Consider the following 25,765-nt stretch of genomic DNA (forward strand, 5'->3'; position numbering starts at 1 on the left):
CAAAAATGGTGTTGATAAATTGGAGAGGGGTCAGTGAAGAGCCATGAGAATGATAAAAAGATTATAAAACATGGCTTATCGTGATAGACTCAAGGAGCACAATCTATTTAGCTTAGCAAAGAGAAGATTAAGGCGTGACTTGATTACCATCCATAAGTATCTTCATGGGAAACAAATATTTAATAGTGGCCTCTTCAGTCTAGCAGAGGAAGGTATAACATGATCCAAAGGCTGGAAGTTGAAGCAAGACAAATTCAGACTGGAAATAAGGTGTACATTTTTAATAGTGCGAATGATTAATCATTGGAACAATTTGCCAAGGCTTGTGGTAGATGCTCCATCACTATTTATTTTTTTCTACAAAAATATGATCTAGGAATTATTTGGGGGAAGGTTTGTGGCCTGTGCTATGCAAGAGGTCAGACTAGGTGATCACAGTGGTCCATTCTGGTTTTATAATCTGTGAATCTATGAGCCACTGCAGGAGGGGAAAGGGCCTGAGAGGTAAAACATAACCATGTAGTGGTTGAACAAATAATTCCACATAGCAAAATGCTTCAGTTTGCTTGAGAGGATGGGTTCGAAAGAGTGGCAGACCTAACTCGGGAAAGGAAGAAAAAGAACCCCAAACCTTAAAATGTGTTTTAATGATTCAATCATCCCTCTGCTGGCTTAATATCAAAAAATGCTCAAAAAAGTCTACTTTCATAGCTTTTCCAGTGCTCAGAAATGTTGATAATTAACTGATCTGCTCCTGTCTCAGTCAAAAAACCTCTTACTGTTTGAAGAGCTGTCAAAATGTGAAATTATATATACACACTTATAAAAATCTGAGGTACCTGACAATTATTGTGGCTTCTTTGTAAACATAGATGAATCTTTCGCTGACTTCTTCCTAACCTCCCCATGTTCATGCTGAGAAGGAGGGCATACTTTTTATTTAAAGACAGATTTTCTAAAGTATTTACACTCATACAAGTGCAGATAGGCTTCCAGTGGAATTAGTCACCTAGGTGACTAATTCACATTGATTCCAAGAGGAGTTAGGCTCCTAGTGCTTGTGCCTAGTGCAACTTTAGGCACCTAAATACCTTGAAATTCTGTCATAGAATCATAGAATATCAGGGTTGGAAGGGACCTCAGGAGTTCATCTAGTCCAACCCCCTGTTCAAAGCAGGACCGATCCCCGACTAAATCATCCCAACCAGGGCTTTGTCAAGCCTGACCTTAAAAATTTATAGGGAAGGAGATTCCACCACCTCCCTAGGTAACGCATTCCAGTGTTTCACCACCCTCATAGTGAAAAAGTTTTTCCTAATATCCAACCTAAATCTCCCCCACTGCAACTTGAGACCATTACTGCTTGTTCTGTCATCTGCTACCACTGAGAACAGTCTAGAGCCATCCTCTTTGGAATCCCCTTTCAGGTAGTTGAAAGCAGCTATCAAATCCCCCCTCATTCTTCTCTTCGGAAGACTAAACATCCCCAGTTCCCTCAGCCTCTCCTCATAAGTCATGTGTTCCAGTCCCCTAATCATTTTTGTTGCCCTCCGCTGGACTCTTTCCAATTTTTCCACATCCTCCTTGTAGTGTGGGGCCCAAAACTGGACACAGTACTCCAGATGAGGCCTCACCAATGTCGAATAGAGGGGAACAATCACGTCCCTCGATCTGATGGCAATGCCCCTACTTATACATCCCAAAATGCCATTGGCCTTCTTGGCAACAAGGGCACACTGTTGACTCATATCCAACTTCTCGTCCACTGTAACCCCTAGGTCCTTTTCTGCAGAACTGCTGCCGAGCCATTCGGTCCCTAGTCTGTAGCGGTGCATTGGATTCTTCCGTCCAAAGTGCAGGACTCTGCACTTGTCCTTGTTGAACCTCATCAGATTTCTTTTGGCCCAATCCTCCAATTTGTCTAGGTCCCTCTGTATCCTATCCCTACCCTCCAGTGTATCTACCACTCCTCCCAGTTTAGTGTCATCTGCAAACTTGCTGAGAGTGCAATCCACGCCACCCTCCAGATCATTTATGAAGATATTGAACAAAACCGGCCCCAGGACTGACCCCTGGGGCACTCCACTTGGTACCAGCTGCCAACTAGACATGGAGCCATTGATCACTACCCGTTGAGCCCGACAATCTAGCCAGCTTTCTATCCACCTTATAGTCCATTCATCCAGCCCATACTTCTTTAACTTCCTGGCAAGAACACTGTAGGAGACTGTCAAAAGCTTTGCTAAAGTCAAGGAATAACATGTCCACTGCTTTCTCTTCATCCACAGAGCCAGTTATCTCGTCATAGAAGGCAATTAGATTAGTCAGGCATGACTTGCCCTTGGTGAATCCATGCTGACTGTTCCTGCTCACTTTCCTCTCCTCTAAGTGCTTCAGAATTGATTCCTTGAGGACCTGCTCCATGATTTTTCCGGGGACTGAGGTGAGGCTGACTGGCCTGTAGTTCCCAGGATCCTCCTTCTTCCCTTTTTTAAAGATTGGCACTACATTAGCCTTTTTCCAGTCATCTGGGACTTCCCCCCGATCGCCATGAGTTTTCAAAGATAATGGCCAGTGGCTCTGCAATCACAGCCGCCAACTCCTTTAGCACTCTCGGATGCAACGCATCTGGCCCCATGGACTTGTGCTCGTCCAGCTTTTCTAAATAGCCCCAAACCACTTCTTTCTCCACAAAGGGCTGGTCATCTCCTCCCCATGCTGTGCTGCCCAGTGCAGTAGTCTGGGAGCTGACCTTGTTCATGAAGACAGAGGCAAAAAAAGCATTGAGTACATTAGCTTTTTCCACATCCTCTGTCACTAGGTTGCCTCCCTCATTCAGTAAGGGGCCCACACTTTCCTTGACTTTCTTCTTGTTGCTAACATACCTGAAGAAACCCTTCTTGTTACTCTTAACAAGAGTTAAGAGTCCCTTGTACCTTTGTCTTTTTACATAGAGCACTTTAATGAATTGATTTTGGCGAAACTGTCCTTAGAATCCTGTTTGCTGACTGACCTCCCCTCCCATAGCCGAAGGATGAAAGCCAGTCTCAGGAGCAGTGGTTTGGGTTTGGACATAGATACTCAGAAGCAATCTATTAACGACTGCTGTGACCCAAGGCACTGGTGTATTCACACCTACACTCTACTGCAATAATATTTGTACAAAATGTGCCTTGTGAGGTATCATATGAAAGCTAAGAATACACTGACTATTAATTTTATTGTAAAATGGATGTGTTAATAATATATGTGAAATTATTAATTCCCCCCTGTATGATGTTACTAGAACATGTTTTAGACCAGGCATCCTAGCCTAGGTAAAGGTGATAAACAGTTCTGTCCTAGACAGAGGAATGTGGGTTTACCTCAAATTGCGTATTAGCAGTAAACAAAGCCATCAAGCTAAACAAGTAGGGTTTATCCTGATCCTGAGCTTGAGAGATAGAGAATTAACATGGCTCTTGCACCCCAGAGAGAGACAGGAGACTGAATCCTCAGGAGGCCTTCCTGACTTGTAAGACAAAGACTATCCCTTTGGGGATATAAGGAACAGAGAGACTCCATCTTTATCCTCCACCCAGGAGACAAAGAAACCAAGTGATTTGATTTCTGTGAGGGATCCTGGCCAGTGCGCCCAGTAAAAAGCCAGAAAGGAGACTTGAACAAAGACTAGTATCAGGGGGTAGCCGTGTTAGTCTGTATCCACAAAAACAACAAGGAGTCTGGTGGCACCTTAAAGACTGACAGATTTATTTGGGCATAAGCTTTCGTGTGTAAAAGGCCCACTTCTTCAGATGCAACTGAAGAAGTGGGTTTTTTACACACGAAAGCTTATGCTCGAATAAATCTGTTAGTCTTTAAGGTGCCACCGGACTCCTTGTTGTTTTTAAACAAAGATTGTATCTTGCTAAATTAAGTTTTAGACTTTTAGATGCGTGTTTTATTTGCTTGTAACCATTTCTTCCTTTTTACCTCTTTTACCTAGTCACACTTAATCCATGCTCTTTTGTTAATAAACTTGTTTTACTTTACTATAAACCAACTCAGTGCTGTGTTTGAAGGGAAGGGTGCATTTACTCCAGTTAAATTAATAAACTGTGATGTCACTGACTCTTTAACAGAGCAGCAAACTTAGTGTCTTCTGTAAGTGCACAGAAAGAGGTGTCGTGCATTGCAGAGAAACATCTCTGAGGAGCTCAGGGGCTGGAGTTCACTGATGGTTACGTGACTGGCGAGGTTTGGGCTAGGAGAGCCTTGAGGAGTTTGATGATGAGGCAGACAGGCTGGTGTGGCAGGGAACTGACACAGTCTAATAGCCAGCAAAACTCACCCTTGCCGAGACAGAGGGGTAAAACAGTGGCTCACAGCTCTAGGTATCCCCAGCAGCATGTTTGAAAAGGCCTACTATCCTTCTTTCCTTGTTGATTCAGTATCAGCATAGTATCAGTATGGATTAAGCAACGTAGCACCACAGCCATCTGGCCTTCATACTGAGCAAAAGAAAAAAAGAAAGATCTTGATGAAATGTCAGTGTCTAAGTTAAACTCCATTCCATCTGCAAAAATGAAATATATTAACAATCAGCAGCTCACTGTTTACATTCAAAACATGTTGGTCCAGCTTTTTAAAAGAAGGGGTTTGCAAATATGTCTGTACTTGCTCTTCTTCTGTTCTCCCCCACCCCCAAAATGTGCTGAGCCTATCTGGCTAACTCAAAAGTCTTTAGAAGTTAACTCTTATTGGCATGAAGCACTTCTTTTCTGACATGAGTGGTGCTGAAAGAATCCAAGAAGTGACTCCTAACACCAGTTCTCATCTGCAGCAGGAGCAATTAGATCAGGCCATCAGAACCTGCCCCTTCCTACTGCCTTCTCCCTTAGCAGTTGAGTAGTCTCTGTGTGTGACCTATATATGGGCCTGCATCCTCACTCTACTCCAAACGGTATCCTCGATTGCTCAGTCCACTGCAGTGGAAGACAGGATGCATTCAGGGCAGCTTCACATGGTTTATCACACACCAAAAGGGAAGAAACAATTATGGGATTCTGTGACAACATGACCTATGACCATAAGACCTCATGCGGTGCAGTACTTGAACTGATGGCCTTCTAGCTCACTTGCAAATGCTACCAACTTACCCTTAAGATGCTTACTATTGTGTTCTCTTTGTAGAGCTTTTGCTCCCCAAACTGTATGTCCACCACCTCAAAATGTTTCTTGTGTTGTTTTGTAGATAGAAGTCCAAAACAACCTCCCAGTCCGAGCATTTGTGAACTTCATATGTGGCCTCTATAAGGAGCTAAACTAAAATCCTAGATCCAAACACTGTTGAATTTGGAGTACATTTGGATCTGGATCTGAACTCCTTGGCTGGCCCCTGTCACTGTAATTAACGAAACCAAAATTCTTGATCTCAGCACACACAGTCTCTGGGAAGGTAAAGCATACATCCAGATCTCTACTCAACATTCTCTTTTGCAGCGGATGTATAAAACCTACAATCCTGTCTGCATTTGATCACAGTCCTGTCCGAGTGATATACCAGGAAAATTCCAGTCATTTCCACCAACTCCTCTTCATTTGGGTGCGATCCCTATGTAAGTAATTGTGCCTAACCATGGTGGAGATATGCCAAAGTACCCAACTTGAACTTGTTGGTGGGTGAGAGTTTGATGGCAAGTAGTGTAGCTAAACCAGCTGCAGAACCTATCGTTTCTCCACAGAAGTACTCCCAATGCTGCTAACACTGCCCTCCACCCCCATTAGTGAGCTGCCTGCATCCATCCTCATTGCATAATACAAGAAAAGACTGAATGAGAGGCGGAATTAAGGACATGAAAACATCAGCAGGCGGGGTCATGAATATTGGACACCATTATCACTGGCATGCTGTGCTGTTGAAAACTAATGATGCTCGGAATGGAACCTGTACATCTGGCTTTCTGAGAGGGATCTGGGTCTGCAGGAGTCAGCTCTGATTGCCAGCAGTTTATGTCGTCGGATATTACTGTAGATGAAAGGAATTTGATTTTTACAAAGAGCTTTTTCATCATTTAAAAAAAAAAATAATTCCCCACTTGCTGCTGCTATTTACCAAAACCCGTTGGAAGCTTGAGACAACAGTGATTGCAACACAAACACTGCAGCGCTCAGAACCCAAAAGTGAAAATAAGAGAAAACAAAAAGTGAAGGTGACTTCAGTGTCCTGGCTGAGAGAAATGCAAAACTAAATAGAGCATAAGTAGTGAAAAGTAAATTGGATTTATAAAATGTTGAGTTCTAATAATATAAGTTGGTGGTGATTACACACAGACATAATATGGTGCGGTTGATAGGGTTGCTTTAATTAAGCTTTGTTAATTAAAGTGAGTTTCTGCATTGAGAGGTTAAGTGTTTAAGGCTGAAAAGCAAGTAAGCAGGACAGAGGTGGGAATAAAACCCAGCATTTCTGGTGCCCATTAGAAAAAGTAAAGCCTTGAGGAATTTGCTTCTAAAAGGAAACTCATCGGAGGACTTGAACTTTGCAAATAGATATAGGAATATAAAAAGACACGGCAGGTTTTACAACCTTGTCACCATCAATCTTAATATAGTGTAACTGTAGTCTGTAAAATAACATGCTCTTTAATTCTACTTATATCATTTCCTCCCTTTGGACCAAGTCCTCAGCTGGTAGAAACAGGTGTAGTTTCCACTAGTGGAGTTTGGCCGTTCCCACCAGCTGAGGATCTGTCCCTTTTTGACTTCAAGTTAGTTTCTTTATTTACTGAAAAATATTTTTTATTCCTATTAACGCTGCAGATTCCAAAGCAGCTATGAAAGAGTGAGTTAGATACTAGTCTGCCTTGTAAATCCCTGACAAAATTGTCATCTAAGTTCTCCTTGTAGAATCTTTGGTACTGGCGAGGATATACGAAGCAAAAAGAAGAGACACTTTGATGGTCAAATCCCTGGGAAATTTTATGGCACTGGCTGTTAGACAAATCAACATTTGCCTTGTAAAGTGAAAGAACTCGGTCCAGGCAGTGTTGAGAGAGAAGAAATATGGAAGGCCATGATGTTATTTTGACAGTCACTTTTCTGATTACAACTGCGCTTTAAAAGTATACAGAACAGATGATTATTGAAGATCACTTTCTGCTCAGCTAGTAAATCGGATGGGAGCCCAGCATGCTATGTACATTTGCTTTTCAAAACACATCTGGGAACGATTGGCAGAACAGACACTCAAGTTCCTGAGTTATCCGATGAATCAATTATGCAATTGAGCGACTGCAGTTGCATCCATGGCCCAGGAAGAGATAAGTTGTACTCTTTGACGTGCCTGCTGTAAAGGAAGGGAGAGAGGTGATCTCATTTCTTATTTCAATTTAGAAAATGCACTTTGTCTATCCAGTATTCTAGGGGAAAAAACTCAACCCTGGACAGAGGACCAGCCTAATGTGTGTACACCAACATGAGTTCCACTGAAGCCCTCAAACCAGGCTGGAAAAACCACAAAGATGGCCTCTATCATGGTGTTTTAGCACTTTCCTGTCTGGTGTTGGGAGCATTTTGCTTTCCTCTGAAGTTTCAGACATACGACAGTATGCACAGGCAGGATATTGGACTTGATCAACCTTTCACCAAGTCTATCTCATCTGTCTCTGTGAAGAATTTCTATAATTCCCATCACTGCAGTATCTGAGGACTGGTAGAAGCTGATATTACTGTGGTTTAGCAAAATCTTTTAACCTTTCTTATAAGTATATCCGAAACATAAAAATAAAAACAGGCTGTCTGGGAAATGAACCCAACTCTGTTGGACCTCTCAAGGGCTTTGATTTAGAATGGATTTATGATTGTAAGGAATGCTCAGGTTGGATTTTATTTGATTTGGATTGCTTCTTTTGATTTGCCCAACCTTTCTTCTAGGCAACAGGACTGTCAACTCCCGATGTTTTATATCCCCCAGTTGAAGTTTCCTCCCTTTTACTTAAATGTGTAAGTGAATTTAGTGTTCACTTTCCGTGTCAGCTCTTGAGACTAAAGTCCTCTGTTTATCCTGACCAGCCACAGATCAAATAAAACAGCACTGCAAGTTTCCTCATCAATCTGCCTCACTCTGAACAGAAGGAATAACCTCCAGGGTGAAAGCAGAACTTCAGCCCTTTGTCATTCCTGTGAGAATGCTCACAAAGAGCCAATAGCTGCATAGGTCACCTAACAGTCATTGGGTGTCAATGATTCTCAGTCACTAGCAACCCAGGCTAGGTTTCAGCCTGGTTATTTCAGTGCGGAATGATGGAACTCTCCATTTCACATTCCCACTTCTCTCATTCATCCAATCTATGTTTTGAGCTTTGTCATATTAGTATTCATATTCCTGAAAAGTCATTTAATCAATCAGTTCAGAGAGAGAGAGAGAGATCTGAGTGCAGGGGACTGGACTAGATGACCTCTCAAGGTCCCTTCCAGTCCTATGATTCTATGATTCTTGAAGGCCCGTTTTTGAGATAAGTGTTGCAAAATAAGCATTTGTTGCTATTGCAGAAGTTATGAAACAAATGGTCAAACTAAATATACTTGATTCTGGCTTCACACTCCTGTAAATGAGGAGCAGCTCTTTTGAAGTCAGTGAAGTTACAACAATGTAAAACCAGGAAACCTTGGATCAGAATTAGGTCCTCAGAGAGCTGATTTTATTTATATGTATTTTTGTGATGAGTTGATGATGTTGCAAATATCATTCTCAGATGGAATGCCAGGTTAATGCCAGGAGAATAGCCAGCTTTACAGATATAAATCTTCCCCTCGTTTGCAAAAAGAACTCGTGTTTGCAATTGGACACACATGCAATAAATAAACTCTTCTTTAAAAAAAAGTGCACAGATGAGTTGCTGAATGCAGCATTGGTGTGTAGGTACCAAGAATTTATCCATTTCATGAAGCTGAACACCTGGCTGTTTAATAGAGGTCACCAGCTAAATTAGTTGGAAATGGCTTAGCCAGACATATGGAAGCAAGGCTGGATTAGAACTAAGTGAATTCTTGCTTTGGCCACGAATGTGTGAAAATGAAACTAAATTAAGTCGCCTCAGCCCTTTCGCTGGCACAAAGTGATATAAATTGGTTTCATTAAAACCCCTCACATATGTTCAGATGTTCAGCCCTAACCTATTACATTTTGTGCAGTTGCCGAAAGCGAGTAGCTGAGTGGCATTTTATGTAGAAAATGAACAGGGGACACATAGAATTTCATTGCTTCCTAAATGAAAAGGCTGGGAAGTTGCAGTATAAAATTGATTTTCACATATGGAAAAGTTTTCTTCCTTATCACCAACTTTGCGCCTCTCTCTCATTCTCTCTTTATTCCCCTCCCCCGCATTGTTTTCCACTTATTTTGCTAGACATGCATGTCATTTTCATCCCCATTCATTCATGTTTCCAAATTACATTTTTGTTTTCCAACTGCAACATCTGACAATGTTGACATGGAGGCTGGGGGGCTGGAGCGTGACTTTCTTGGAGCATGCACTCATCTTGATATTATTTTCTCTCTCACCTCTGGATGAAGTACCTGTGAGGGGTATTTTGTCAAATAAATAAATAAATAGATAGATATATCTCCTGACTGTACTTACAGAATTTGTCTGTATTCTACTTATGTCCCCAGCCTTGCCAATCCATTTGTCAGCTTCTCCGACAGTCACCTTCATGCCACCTTTGACCCTAACCACCCTAACCCTAACCCATGCATGGTACAACCTCCCTAAACTCATCCACTTCTGCTGCACTGCTGATGATGAATTAAGTTGACTTGTATATAATTGCCTGTTATTGTTCCCCATCACCCCAACCTTTGTCTCCTGGTCTATTTGTCTTTAGATTGTGTGCTGCTTGCAGCAGAGGCTGACCATTTCAGAATCCTTGCAAAGCATCAATCACATTGTGGCAACTGCTGTAAATACAGTATGAATAATAATAATGGCTTCTGGGCTAGTTGATTGTTGCTACCTTCATGCAGTGGGCAGAATGCCAGAACCTCATGATGATGTACTCTTCACATGGGGAGAATGTGAAGAGTGCTTTACCTTGTGTGCCATGCACATGGAGGTAGCAACAAATTGTGTAATGTATGTTATTAGGTTTGAGAGATCAGTGCCTAATTCCAGTCTTCATTTTATGGAGTCTAATTCCTTTATAAAGGAGGATCTCAAATGAGTGACTCCCATATAGGGGATGATAAAGTGAGCCCAGATAGCCCAAGGTTACTAGTGGAAATTAGAGCTTGTGTCAGGGCAGAGGTGGCATGGGATTAGGGCATGCCACTGAGGGCATCTTGAAAAGTAATCTGTGGCAGATGCATAGCTGGGCACGGTTAGCAGACGGAATGAGAATTGTTCATCCTCAATACAGAATAGTGATGTTGGTGTCTCGTACACCAGATTAAGTACTGACAACCCTGAAGCAACAAGATCTGGACTTCCCATCAAATGTCTCCAGTTCAAAATGCATTTGAAAGTTGGACCACAGAAACAGTGGTCTCTGTGAAGGAGTTCACATTGCATAAAAACACCACCACAACTGACACTAATTGGCAACCTTAGCTTCAGCAGAGAGACCATGGGCTGAATGCACCACGGAGACCGAAATTCCCTCTCATCCCTTCACATTGTACCTCCATGTTAGGAATAAGACATATTGTGGGACAGTATGTTTGTGGTAGCTTCTACAGGCACTGCCCACACTGTACCCATTCTGTGGTGAGCAAAGGTGTGTTCTTAGCTCAAGTTAACTAACATGAGGTAAAAGCCTAGTGAAGACCAGTCAATTTGTAGTTTTCACCCAAGTTAGCAGGTTGGGATAAAGACTACGGGGGAGCCTAGGATATAACTTGACCTGCTAACTCATGTGAAAACTACAAATTGTAGTTTTCACCCAAGTTAGCAGGTTGGGATAAAGACTACGGGGGAGCCTAGGATATAACTTGACCTGCTAACTCATGTGAAAACTCAAATTGCCTTGTCTTCACTAGGAGTTTACCTTGTGTTAGTTCACTCGTGTTAAGAGCACATCTTTTTTTCTGAGTGTAAACCCAGGTTACTGAGAACTTCAGTCTCCGAGGTTGTCAAATGGGCATCTTTCTCTAGCACCAAAGGCAATTTAAATAAATTAAATCAGACATTTTGCCAAGGAATTCTCATCTCTCAGTGCCAGAGCATTAATTGATAACACCTCTTTAAAATATCCACTCAGTCCAGTCACTTTCACACTGTTGCAATTTACTGCATGGAATAAGGGAAGTTAAAGATAGAAAACCTTGGTTCAATCACATCGCTATTATTTATCTGTCATTCTCAGAGCTCCAAAATATGTGCCTTTCCCCTTCCCGTGAGTGGGTATAGCCAAAAAGAGACATTATGACACAGATACATGTCTCTCAGGCAATCCCAGAGAGGTGTGGGCTCATGGTGGTCAATGCTTCCCCACTGGCCTTTTATAGAAGGGCAGGGAGCGATATTAGTGTACATTAACGGGGAGACTGTTCCAGACCTAAGAGGCAGAGTAAAAGATGGCATGAAGAGAGGAGTGTGCCGGACAGTGAATTGGGTCAGAAGGCAGGTAATATGGCCCAGTGGAAAGGGCCCTGGATGGGTCCTATTGCCATCTCTACCACTGACCTGCCGTGTGACTCTGGTCTAGTCACTTCATCTCCCCGTGCCCCTGTTTGCCCACCCACCTTCTGTCTTGGCTACTTAGACTGTAGGAACTCTTTGGAACAGGGACACTTTCACACTAGGTGTATATATAGCACTTGGCACAACAGAGCCCTGATTGAAACTGGAGCCTCCCAGGGTATGTCCACACAGCGATTTGGAGCCCATGGGAGTGAGCCTCCCAGCCTGGGCTGACAGACTTGATACGGCAGGGCTTGTGCTAGCTCCAAAAACAGCTGAATAGATGGTGCTTCGAAGTTGCAGGTCAGGCTGGACCTTGGGATCTGAAGCCTCGGGCACAAGCCGCAACTTCAAAGCGCTGTCGATACAGCTATTTTTAGAGAGCTAGCATGAGCCCTTACTCGGGCTGGAAGACTCACTCCCATCCAAAATGCTGTGTAGACATAGTCTCAGTACTTCCACAATAGACTGAGACACAAGAGAATAGGTGAGTGAGTGCAGTGTGGTGTAGTCCTTCAAAGGGGAAGAAGAAATAGTTGAACCATCTATAGAATATGGTTCAAGGGTCCTTCAGGCATGTGGATGTGGTCAGAATGTTGGAAAAGGAAGATAATTTGGAAAAGGAAGATAATGGTGCCTTCACGATGAGACCAAAGGAGGATGAGGAGGAGAGAAGGAAGTTGTAGTAGTTGAGTTGGAAGACAACTAGAGCCTGGATCCATAGCTTGGTCATCATCATCTGACCCTCCTCCCAGCAAGGTATGATTGCTCTCTTCACCTTTGTTCTCTGCCCAGTCTAATTACCCTGAACTTAATAAAACAAACAACTGTGCACATGATGTTTATTCCAACATCCTGTGGTATAACTGAGCTAATTATACTCAGCCATAATACAAGTGTTTGAATCAGCATGAAGGCAGTTCTTACAAGGGAATGAGTTCAGGGAAAGATGATTATTCAGGCTTCAGTGGTTTCTAGACTTTCAAAGTAGCACAAATATATTTTTATAACCAAGGCCCCAAATAATGATAATTACAATGATTACATAGTAGCTGGCGTGTGCTCATCTTTTATAAATCCATTATACCCCTCGCCTTGTATGGAGGCAATAAGTTGTGTATTCCTCTAATAGAAATGTATTGATAGCAAGTTACTTGTTAATTGCTATGAACGTCAGTAGCAAACCTGCGTCAGCACATCTGTGGTTCGCTGCTTGACTGAGAGATCATGGAATCATAGGATATTAGGTTTGGAAGAGACCTCAGGAGGTCATCTAGTCCAACCCCCTGCTCAAAGCAGGACCAACCCCAACTACATCTAAATGGGGAAATCGACAGTGTCACTTGGATGAGCATTGGGAAGAAGTGCTGTGTAGTGGTTGGAGCAGGAGACCTGTCATCATGGGTTTATTTCTGGTTCTTCTGCTGACTCACTGTGTGATCCAGGGAAAATTATATAGGCCAACATTTTCAAACATTTTGACATTTTCAAAGGTGATCACTGGGAGTGCCTCAGTTTTGGGCTAACCAACTATAGACATCGTGGGTCTGATAGTCAAAGGTTCTGAGAACCTGCAGTTTCCAATAACTTCAGTTGGAGTCACGGGTGCTCACGGCTTTTGAAAATCAGGCTGAAGTGTCAGACACTGGAAACGGAGGCAAAATTAGAGGCTGCCTTTGAAAGTTTGGTACTTAGTCTCTGTGATTCAGTTTTGCAATCTGTAACATAAATTGTTGACAATTCCTCACCACACAAGGGTGTTTGAGAGGCTTAACTAACATTTTAATTACCTTGAGATTCTTCGATGAAATAATCTGTCTGTGATGTAAAACAGATGTAAAGGAAGGCTGGAACCTCGTTATTTTATTCAAACATAGGGTAGACTCTGATCTCGCTTACATTTGTGAACGTCTGGAGTAATTCTGATTACATTAATGTAGTTACCGCTGGATTTATGCCTGAGCAGAATCTGGACTGTGGACAATTTTCAACTAATCTAACAGGTACTAGGAAAGAGTTTTCCATTGATCTTCTCTAGTTTAAGTCACACCCTTGTGGGTGATCACAACAGGTGATGAGAGGGACTTCTGCAGGACAGGTTCCAGAGTAGCAGCCATGTTAGTCTGTATTCGCAAAAAGAAAAGGAGTACTGGTGGCACTGTAGAGACTAATCAATTTATTTGAGCATAAGCTTTTGTGAGCTACAGCTCACTTCATCGGACGCATACTGTGGAAAATACAGAAGATGTTTTTATGCACACAGACCATGAAAAAATGGGTGTTTATCACTACAAAAGGTTTTCTCTTCCCCCACCCCACTCTCCTGCTGGTAATAGCTTATGTAAAGTGATCACTCTCCTTACAATGTGTATGATAATCAAGGTGGGCCATTTCCAGCACAAACCCAGGTTTTCTTCCCCACCCCCCACCCCCCAAACCCTAAGCTATTACCAACAGGAGAGTGGTTGGGGGGGGGACCTGGATTTGTGCTGGAAATGGCCCACCTTGATTATCATACACATTGTAAGGAGAGTGATCACTTTACATAAGCTATTACCAGCAGGAGAGTGGGGTGGGGGGAGAGAAAACCTTTTGTAGTGATAAACACCCATTTTTTTCATGGTCTGTGTATATAAAAACATCTTCTGTATTTTCCACAGTATGCGTCCGATGAAGTGAGCTGTAGCTCACGAAAGCTTATGCTCAAATAAATTGGTTAGTCTCTAAGGTGCCACAAGTCCTCCTTTTCTTTCTGCAGGACACTAGATAATCTCACTGGTGCAGCTACATTTAGGAAGGAGATGAAGGGATGAGAGTTCTCTTCCACCAGGGCTTATGAATGCTGCAGTTTATCAGATGATCATGGGGTTGGTGTCACTTCAGACTGATACGAGGAAAGGAACCAATATCTGCTGGGGAAAGCACAAGAGGGACTATAACATTAACTTCAGGCTCTGAAGGAAAAGTCTTTGGACCTGATTCATCATAGTCCTAGGGAGACTGCACCAGCTAGGCTGTGTCAGCTCTTCACTGGCTGCACTGCAGTCCCAAGCCCAAGTAGCATTTCAGGTGCTGTTCGGAAGCATTCAGGGCAGGCAAGAGGAGGGAGGAGGTTTGGCCAGGATGGATGTGACAGTTCTGAAATAGGGGCACAATTTAAGGTAGCCCTATGGGCACGTTAGGGCACACCCTGAATAGGAGAGATGCAAGCTGCCTCTTTCTATCCCTGCCCCTCGAGGAGGTATGAACCGGACCCTCTGTGTATGAGCAGAGAGTCACCCCACCAGCCTGACCCCTCACCTGCTTCCTTCCAGCTGGAGTGCGAAGGGGTTGCTATTTGTCTCTAAAAGCCAACGAGCCCTAAATTACCTTTTAAAGAGCCCGAAAGAGGAATGTGCTAGTGTGGTGCAAAAGCCTGAAGAGACTGTAAGAAAGCGGATTTCTGTGGGTAAATTGTGAATGAGTAGTTTTCCCTGAACGGTTGTTTAATTGAGCTGCAGCTGGAGATGATTATGTTTGTTTTTCCTTCAGTGTCTCTCATTTCCTTTCGTTTCCGTTAATTCCTGCTTTCAGTCGGTATCTGTTGCTGTACAAATTTTAAAATGCTCTAAAAGAAAAAAAAGGCAAAAAGAAAGTATTTCGGGAGCTTTTTATGACAGTCGCTCCTGGAGACACCTGTAAACTATTGAGCTGAATTGGGCTGCAGCTGCTGCTGACTAGGTTTGATGCGAAGGGGCGTGACTCACTTTGCTTGTCTTTCCGGCATTCGCTCTTCCTTCCAGCAGGTTTTGCTGGGGTGACTATCAGGCAAGGCAAGATGTGATTGATGCTTCTTGGAAGAAGGAATCGAGGGGAGAACCTGCATGGATATGGGGTGTTGAATCCATCATGGTCATGGCTGCTGGCGGTGAGAGCCAAATTGCTGTACTACCAAGGCAGACGATGGACCTGATGGATGAACGGTTCTTTCCAGCCCACTGTCTTACCTACGTAGCAGACAAACAATGACTATAGAGGGCATAACTGACAATATAAAAGTCCTGGTTATACTCCCTCCTGCCCTACAGGCTCTCTCCTGCTCTATTTTTGCAGGTGTGAGGTTTCCTGGGGACTGTTGTGTTGCCTTCTCTAACCTCTGTTGTCTTCTGCTGGGGCCGGGCAAAGGGATCAGAAATAGAGGCTGCAGGAAAATGTATTACACCACAACTGCCGCAGGTATTCATCCTTGTTGAAATTCACCCTGGTGCAACTGGGAAGTGCCCGGGTTATTCTGAAGGCTTAGCTTGTACCCATGTGCTGTATAGACCTTTTGCTAGCTCTCTGCACAAAAGTGAATTCTGTCCCATGAGAATAATAAGGTTTGATCCCTCCCCCACCTACCTACCTTATCCCTGGGGGAATTTCCTTCTTCCTACTTCTGAAATCAAGATTCAGTTGAGTAGCAAGAGAAGTGTATCCCAGTAGAGTCATACTCATCCATAAATAGATCTGCCCTCCGCAGGGAAAAGGGTAAACTTTTTCACCCATAGGCCACACTGTTATTACAAATTGAAGATCTGGGTCCCAGCTGTTGCCACTGAACAGTCGCTGTTTTATACAGATGCGTCATGTTACCCCAGGCCGCTGGTTTTTTGCTTCACCACCCATTACAGTTCTTACACCCTGGCTCCCTTTTGACAAAATAAAACAATCAGCTATTTACTTTTTATGCTGGGCCCATCCTCCTACTTCTGCTCCTGCTAACCTCTGATGGCAACAGGAACAACACCAAACACAGGGCAACTGGTAGTCAGTCGCATGTCTATGCCATGGCTTAGCTATTGTGACCGTGTGAAGGTTTCTGCTGCACTATTGAGAGCTGGGGTCTCTTAACAAAAACATTCTCTCTCATTTCTCATGTTGATGCCAGTTGCAGAATCCCTGTTTAAGTGTCTTGCTCTGTCCTCAATTCCTTTGCCACACTCATCCGTTCTGCCTGCCATCAACGCCTTGCACGCCCCCTTGCTCAGCAAAAATACCCCGAGGTTGGGTTCATGAGCTGACATCTGTGCAAGATATTCATGTGCAGTCAAGCTTCCCATTAAACATCTCCTCTTTCAAAGGATGTTCCTTAGCGACTTCAATGCTGCTGAATGTATCTGGCACCTGTGGACAAAATGGACTGCCAGTGCTACCCCCGTGTGGCCACCAATCCTTGTGCCATGATTGACAGTTAGTCCTGTATGTTTCTGGATGTCCACAGTTCCGGATACCATTTCCAGGACCTGCATTATATCATTATGTCACAATAGTGCATCGTAGCATGATGGCATTTTGAAGCAACGCCATATTGTGACATTGCAATGCTATCAAAAGACCACAACCAGATTGTGATGGCTGAGTTTGTCCTTGGCTGACACACCGTCCCAGGTGTGTCCATGTGGTAGATGGGAGCCTCTTGAGCCTCTTACTAAATTTCTGCCACAAAACTGAAGAATAGGCTTGAGTGATTTCCCAGTATCTGATAGAGTGTACCATCTTTCTGATACAACTAAATCTTCTCTACCAGAGATGCCTTTTTTCTAGAGTACATAAATAATTCTGAAGAACCTTTTATTCTTTTGGAATGGAACAGATAGCACCAAATGGCAAGTATAACTCAAAATAAAGTTCCCTGGAAACGGATCATCCCCCATGATCCCTTTCCCTTATGTTGCAATTATGCAATTTGAGTTCTAGGCTTTATAACCAATAAACTCATTGTATATGTCGGCAAGAGATAACAAGCATTTTCAGCAAAATGAAGCTTAATATTCATTGGTCAAGTGGCACTGCCTTTTCTTACTTAAGGTTTTAAGAAAGTGTTTCTCTTTAAAAGCAAACCCTTCCTTGATTTACTTTCAATGGGACTCCACTGGTGTTTAAGTGGGATTCCACAGAGTGTATATCAAGGTAGAGTTTGCCCTAAAAGGGGAAGTAAACAAATAGATTTGCAGTCTGCCCCTTGTGCTCTCTAGTAGCCCATGTGTGCTTGGCACATGATGTTATATCACAGTCTAAGGGGGATAATTTTTATAGGAGCCCCTTGTTAGACTATTGCCAGCACATCACTGGCCACGTATTACCAGTGGAAGTGCTAACATTTCAATTTGTTGGCATTGCAAACAAAAGAAGCTGTATTATACCAGTACACAAAAGTTGTGTTGGGACTCTGCAGTGGAAGAGGTTAACGCGAATTTCAAACCTGAGCTACAACAAAGTCATGTTTAGCTTTCGTTATGATGCAGAGGGATTGAGGAGCCAGTGCATCAATCCATAGCAACTCCTACTCTGCTTGACATCCTACTTTCTGTAATGAATACATTTCTTGCATTGCTGCATGCTTCTCCCAGCGTAGATATATATGATTAATATGCCTTGTCTTTTATAAACAAACCTAAAGCAAAGCCAATAATGTGAGTCTCATTTCTTTATTGCCAAACCAGCAGCTCCGCATTGTTTGGATGTATATGTAAAGGAAGGAAGATGAATGTTCACTCAAGCTTGGGAACTAGAGCTATAACAAATTTACGGGATGAAAAGTGCACAGCAAAGTGAAGAGAATAAGTCCTGGGAAGGCCTCTGCTTTGCCCCCCTCAATCTTTTTTATTTTAATAGCAATCGCACCTTAATGTACACACAACCAACAGCATCACACCACACACACACTAATGGAAACAAATGCATTGCAATAACCTGGAAGCTTTTATCACTAATGAGATCCTGCAGGAATAAAGGGCTATCTTTACACACGCCTAAAACAGAGATGGATTAGCACTTTCTCAAATAATTTAATTTCTATTAACCGTACAAGTTGCTGAATTTTTCTTAAACACCTAGAGCTAGATTAAAGCAATCTGGGGCTCTCAGCACACCTCCACCCCACTGACCACCACCCCCTTAGAAGTTGGATCAGTTGGCCGCCTCCAATTCAAAAGTAGCAAGCATGGGGTTGAGTGGCACCCTTAAGGCTGGGAGCCTAGTGCACAGTGGTGGTAGTGTTTGGGGGGCTAGATGGCTTCCTCCATGGATCTAATGGCTGCATCTTCTCCCTCTGCTGCAAGCTGTGTGCAGACTCACACAGACTTCTCTGTATCAGTTATAATTGGTTCACATGTTCATGTGTAGCTGCTTCCCCAAGGTGTGCCTTAGACTCCTCCCTTTTCTCTCTTTGGTGCTTGCTATCACCAATATTTGGAGAGGCTTCTCCCCTCTCCTTGCATGGGATGAGACCTGGGTTCTTTTTTCTTGGTGCACGATGCCTCCACTCAAAGTGACTCTTCACTGTGCCATATGCTCAGCAGTGCTGTATCTTGAGAAAATCAATGATAAAGCTACCAGCTGGCAAAGCATGTAGACCTCAGTACACTCTAGACAATAAGGTAAACAAAATAAACTCTAGCAAAGAAATATCACTCCAGAAACAACAGTATAACAGGGGGGTGACTCTGTTGGGAACAGGAAACTAGGATCTTGGGAAGGAAGGGGTTAAGATCAACAAACATTTACGAACAAATCAGTTCTCCACCTCCTTACACAAACTGCTCCCACTTTACCTCTCTTCCTGAAGCAGGTGATAAGTTGAGGCTGAGTGTCCTGAGATACAGTGTCATCATGCTGTGGTGTTTGCCAGGTTAAACAACCATCACTTTACTTTTTCTTCGCACCCCGGTGTGGAACCCTTCCAGGGTATCAGCAGGCTCTCAGTAGCCAATGCCAGATTGGATCTCTCTCTCTCTCTCTGGATGTTGGTCACTGCAGTGCTGGAGCAACCCGATAGGTGCAACTAGCGTCTCAGAGCAGCGCAAAACCTCACATCGGGGGAAAGGGTACTCTGGAAGGGTTCCCCTGACCTGTCTTCCCTCAGCCCCAAACACTGGAACTCTTCCTTTCTCTGAAAGTCCTGTTGGCCCCTTTCATCCGTTAATTTCCTGAGAGCTGTTCAGCCCTGGCTTCTCATCGGCCCACTGGGCTTCTCTTTGAGATCATCCTGTGCAGAAAACCCTCAGTTTTCGTCTGTCTCCACCCCTGATTCCAGCCATGCTGGGAATGGGGTCAGAGGGCTTTTGCAGCCATCCTAGTTGTAGCCCTTTTGGTAGCGCCCCCTAGAGACTCAGCTCAGAGCTCCAGAAACTGGCAAATTCCAAGTGAGTAGGTTGCACAGGATTTCCTCTGCAAATCATAGGAGATGAAGGATGGTCCAGTGGTTAAGACAGTAGCCTGGGATTTGGGACACCAGGATTCAATTCCATGCTTCCAGTGTGATCTTGGGTAAATTGCATACTCTCTCAGTGCCTCAGTTTCCCATCTGAAAAACTGGGATTACGGTACTTCCCCAGCTCACAGGGATGTTGAAGATAAATGTATTAGATGTTGTGAGGTACTCAGGTTCTATGGTACTGGGGGCCATATACGTACCTCAGAAAGATAGGAACAGATACTTCAAAAAGAAGAAAGCTGAGATGCTGATAACAACACTCAACTCTGGCTCAAGGCTGTTCGGCCTGTGCCATAACCTGGCCTTGTAAGTACTACATTTTTACAAACATATTTTCTGTTTTTTTTATTGAAAGTTTTCTGACTAGCTCTAACAAGCATACATGGTGCTTTATACAGACACCGGCCAGATCCTCATCCAGTGTGAACTGGTGAAGCTCCATTTAAGAGCAGCTCCATGGAATATTGTCTTCCTGCTCCCAGCAGCTTACAAAGTTTGTCATCTTGCTTGTATTGCAATCAACATGAGTTTTGCCATTGATTTCACTGATCTAGTGCCCACTGAAAACCAGGGAAAGACTCCTGTTGACTTCAGTGGGCTTTGAATTAGGCCCTAATTCAGTTCCTTGTACTGCACAGCATAACAGTTCAAACACAAGAGAAAGCAAGGCTGATGTCAGCATGGAAATCATAATGTCACTTATATAGTGCTTTACAAATATAAACTCATGGAACCATACTACATCTCTGGTTTGGTAGGTCAGTATTATTATCCCTCATTTGTAAACTGGGAAACAGGCCAAGCTGTTATGTAAATTACTCAGAGCTACACAGAAAGACATTTATAGAGCTGGGATTAGACCCCAGACTCTGAGTTCTCCAGCCACTAGATCAAATGAACTGTCAAAGATCAAAGAAGGCTTTACAGATGAAAGCCGCATCTGTCCAGTGATGTACTGTAAATAGCTTCAGCATGTATTTAGCAGAAATATTTGTTAGATGTACTTCTTGATATGTTAACCTTTAATGTGATTTTGGAAACACAGATAGGTGATCCTGTTAGATCCCGTATTTCTGACTTCAAGTAGCCCGTGGTCAGCGCACGAGAGCTTAGCTTGAACTGATTCCAAGCGGTTATTCTAAAACCGCTAAGAATATATACTGAGTCACCTAAATTCTGGGTTTGTGAAGGAAAATAGATTTTCAGAGCAAGAGCTGGAGAAATGTAAATGGAATAGAGTTTACATGCAGCATGGGCAAGAATGCTGAAGATAAAAGGGAAACAAGAATCAGTAAGCATCCTTGCCTATTATTATTTGTTTTCAGTATCTCCCACAAAGCGCCAAACACTTTCTAGGTTCCCTATCCCAAGTAGCTCACACTGCTAAGAGAGATGAACAGGGGTTAGGTGGAAGGAGTGCTATGTTTGAGAATTCAAGGAGGGCCAACAGGACCACAGAAGGTAAACAGAGTAGCTGTTTTTAAAAAGGGGGACCAAAGAGGACCAGGAGGATTATAGAGCAGTCAGCCTTAATTCAATACCTGAAAATATATTGGAACAAGTTATTAAACAATCAGTTTGTAAACACCTAAAGGATAGTAGGGTTATAAGGGATAATCAGCATTGATTTGTCAAGAAAAAACTCATGCCAAACCAATGTAGTTTCCTTCTTTGACAGGGTTACTGGTCTAGTGGATTTAGAGGGGGATGATGTATCTTGATTTTAGTAAGGCTTTTGACACAGTCCCACATGATATTCTCATAAACAAACTAGGAAAATGGGGTCTATATAAAATTACTGCTAGGTGAGTGCACAACTGCTTGAAAAACCATGCTCAGAGAGTGGTTATCAATGGTTTGCTGTCAGACTGGGAGGGTGTATGTAGTGGATCTCACAGAAGTCTGTATGTAGTGGATCTCACAGAGGTCTGTCCTGGGTCTGGTACTATTCTGTATTTTCATTAGTGACTTGGATAATGGAATGGAGAGTATGCTTATAAAATTTGAGGATGACCCCAATCAGGGTAGATGCTTGCAAGCCTATGGAGGACAGGATTAGAATTCAAAATAACCTTGACAAATTGGAGAATTAGTCTGAAATCAGAAAGATGAAATTCAAGAAAGAAAAGTACAAAGTACTTCACTTAGAAAAGAAAAATCGAATGCAGAACTACAAAATGGGGAATAAGCAACTAGGTGCTAATAGCGCTGAAAAGGATCCGAGGGTTATAGTGGACCACAAACTGAATATGAGTCAACAGTGGAATGCAGTTGTGAAAAAGGCAAATATCATTCTGGGGTGTTGTGATTGGATGTGTACTCCACTCCCTAAATGGGTTAATGTGTGCCTAAGAAGTCAATTAACATGTCTGGCTGCACCTGCGTGAGAGGAAAAAGCCAGGCTTAATTAATGATGAAGCCCAGGAAATTGAGACCAGGAGGGACTGCCAGGGGAGAGAGTCTGTAATTACTCTCGGGGAATAGAGAAGTGGTGAGGAGGTGGCCCAGGGGTGGGCCTTAAGAATCCTAGCCCTGAAAGAAGGGTCAACCTAGAGAAGTTGCAGGGAAGAAGGCGTGAGAAAAGCTGGATGGGAAGGAGCCCAGGGAAACAACAGCAAGGAGTGGAGCTGCATAAACATTGGCTGCTGATTATAGGGTCCTTGGGCTGGAGCCCAGTGTAGTCAGAGGGCCCAGGTTCCTCTACCAGCCGCTGGCAAAGGGGCATGAGCCCGGAGAAGGGGATAAGGACATTGGAAAGCCCTGACGTGAGGGAGTGAGGACCAGGGGCCTGTAGTTGAGGTCAAAGACCCTTTTGTGAGCTCATTGGACTGTTTTCTGTTGGACTTTCTGCCAGCCCCAAAGGGGTGGATTAAATGTTGGCCTGGCCAGAGGGAGAGAGACTGCTGCCATGACACAGCAACCGTTGACAGAAGGCGCCAGACTGAAAGACAGCTGCTACACCTTGTCTGGGCAAAAGGGGCACCTTAGTGGTGCGTGATCTCCCTTCATAGGTGTATTAACACCGTGTAAGACATGGGAGGTTATTGTGCCACTCTGCTTTCCACTGGCGAGGCTTCAGCTGGACTGCTCTGTCCCCTTTGGGGTGCCACACACTAGGAGACAGGTGAATAAACTAGAGAAAATCCAGAGAGAGCAACAAAAATGATCAAAGGTTTAGAAAACCTGACCTATGTGGGAAGGTTAAAAAAACTGGGCATATTTAGGCATGAGAAAAGAAGACTGAGGCGGACCTGATAACTGTCTTCAAATATGTTAAGGGCTGTGACAAAGAGGGTGGTGATCAACTGTTCTCCATGTCCACTGAAGGTAGACTAGAAGTAATGGGTTTAATCTGCAGCAAGGGAGGTTTAAATTAGCTATTAGGAAAAAAAATTCTGACTATAAGGGTAGTTAAGCTCTGGAATAGGCTTCCAAGAGTGCAGGGGGTTGGAATGCCTGTCATTGGAGGTTTTAAAGAACAGGTTGGTCAAACGCCTGTCAGGGATGGTGTAGGTTTGCTTGGCCCTGCCTCAGTTCAGGTGGCTGGACTTGATGACCTTTCAATGTCTCTTCCAGCCCGACATTTCTATGATTCTATTTATCAGGAGATTTGCCAAGTTGGAGCTTGACCACCTCTTTTGTGAAATATGTATAACTATTTACTTGTCCATCTAAGGTTTTCCCATAGAAGCGTAACAGAAGTAATAGGATCTTAACTGTCCGGAGGGTAAGAGCCTTGTGGATGAACTCAGGAAGAGCATTACAAGTATAGAAGGCAGCCTGGAAGAAGGTAATGAAGGTGATTAGGTGAGAAGTTGACAGATGATTGGATGAGCTACAATCATTGGTGGATCGGAGCAGGTGGAGGGCTGAGGTGACATGAGATAAGAGAAGGAAAATGGAGTGGGGCTGATATATGCAAAGCTCTGTAGGTAGTGACAATCTTGAATATGATGCAATAACAGAAAGAGAGAGGGCTTCAAAGAGGGGATCGGTGGGATTGAAATGGCAAGCAAGGAATATGAGTGTAGCAGCAGGACTTTGGGCAGAAGCGGGAAATATATTTGGGAGGCTATAGAGGAGGATGTTGCACTAGTCAGGTCAGGAAATAAGGGCTTCAACTTATTCAGACACCCGGATGTTCAGTGGGAAATCAAAGTCACATTTGCTTGTGTTTCAAAAGAGGGGAATAATTTGAAGACATTTTAAATATATTTATTATTATTATTTTACTTTTACATCATAATTAGGATTTTAATCACGGTGTAAGAACTGATGAGGGCAGTTTTTCTCCTGAGAAGAGGATTCTGTAAAATCAGATATGCAAGAAAAAAATGGAAGGAGAAAATATCCTGTGCGTATGCAAAAGAGAACTGACATTAACACAAAAGATAAAGTAATTCTGTACTGCACTACTGATTCTGTGGTCATTGTTGCTGTTTGGTGGTTTAGTTACATGCATTCGTGAGTACTGAATAGGGGTAGTAGTGGGAAGAAAGGAGAGGAGCAGAGAAAGAGACAAAATGATCGGGCAACAGAAGTGGATAAATAGAGAGGTGACATAGCTCTGCCTTGAAAGATGGTATTTATGGGCTATGGTCTCTTGTAAAAGGTTCCAGGGGAAAAAGAATTAATCCAGGATATTGTTTCTTTCGTTGATGATCTTGTCCCTCATAATTATTGGTATGTTTGTTTCTTTTGCACAACTGTCTGAAGAAAAACACACCTGAAGAACAACATCAGGTGCCATGTCATAGGGAGAACTTCGACCAGATCATGGATTATTAAGAGTCTAATGTGCTGTTGTCATCCTGGAAGATAACAGCTATTGGTAATTCAGTTCTCCTTATTTGGAATATATTGCCCTGCACTTAGAGCCTGCTCCAAAGCCCACTGAAATCAGTGGGAGCCTTTCTGTGGATTTCACTGGGCTTTCGCTCATCCGCTTAGTTTATTCTGTCCACAGAATACAGGACACCTAGTTTTCTACAATGCTTACACCTTGTAACATTCCAGTTGTAGTTCTTCCTTGCACTTGTATGTACATAGTGTGAGTTTGGAAGCACTACAAAATGCAAAATGTTTGAGGGATGCTCACTCCCTTCCATGTACCTTTTTGTACTTCCTACATGTACAAAGCAGCGAGCCCAAACTATGCCCATCTCTAGACACCTCCTCATTCATTTCCAGAGCCAGTTTCATATTATCCTTCTGGGTTTTAAAACCTTCCATGGACTGACTCCACCGTCCATCACACACTTTCTCTCTCTCTGATTATTTAGCACCGGCCTCCTCTGTCACTTCCCAGAGTACTTTGGCTGCTGGTGGGGGAGCCGTCTCCTCTACAACTCGTGCACTTACCACATTTGTTCTGTCTCATTTCAAACCTCAGCTGAAAACTGTTCCTCCTTGCCTGCTAATTTTTCCCTTCCTCTGCTGTTATTTAACTCTGTAATGGTATTATTTAATTCTAAAGCATTTCAGGGGCACAGTTGGTTTGAAAGACTCTATATCAAATAAAGTAGTGTACTAGGTAGGCAATTTGTCATGTACTACTAATGCTAATAGGCATTTTACATCTGGTTGGTCTCAGTCACTGAAAACAGACTGCGTTATTAAACCTCTCTTTTTATTAAGATTAAATGGCATGTTTGTTTACTCCACTGCAGAAATGCTAAGAAGCTAAATTCTCTCTCCTTTTTTCATTCCTGCAGGTATAGATTTGTGGGTGTAGCACACACACCCACACACACACACAAACTATTGAATGATATAAAAATCTTCCCTAATAAGCCCTGAAATCCCTATCTAGTAAAGGCTGTAATGTCACACAGGGACTAATTGACAAGTTTTAAGGAAAGAGAAGGAT

The 25,765-nt window shown here is 43.1% G+C and overlaps 1 protein-coding gene across 3 annotated transcripts in view; it reads left to right on the top strand.

The window, feature by feature from the left end:
- Window positions 1–25,765, top strand: part of LOC311516100 (t-SNARE domain-containing protein 1-like) — a 698,551-nt gene that overhangs the window by 528,741 nt on the left and 144,045 nt on the right. The window lies entirely within an intron of this gene.

The sequence above is a fragment of the Lepidochelys olivacea genome (assembly GCF_965140295.1).
Source record: "Lepidochelys olivacea isolate rLepOli2 genome assembly, chromosome: 2".
NCBI lineage: Eukaryota > Metazoa > Chordata > Testudines > Cheloniidae > Lepidochelys > Lepidochelys olivacea.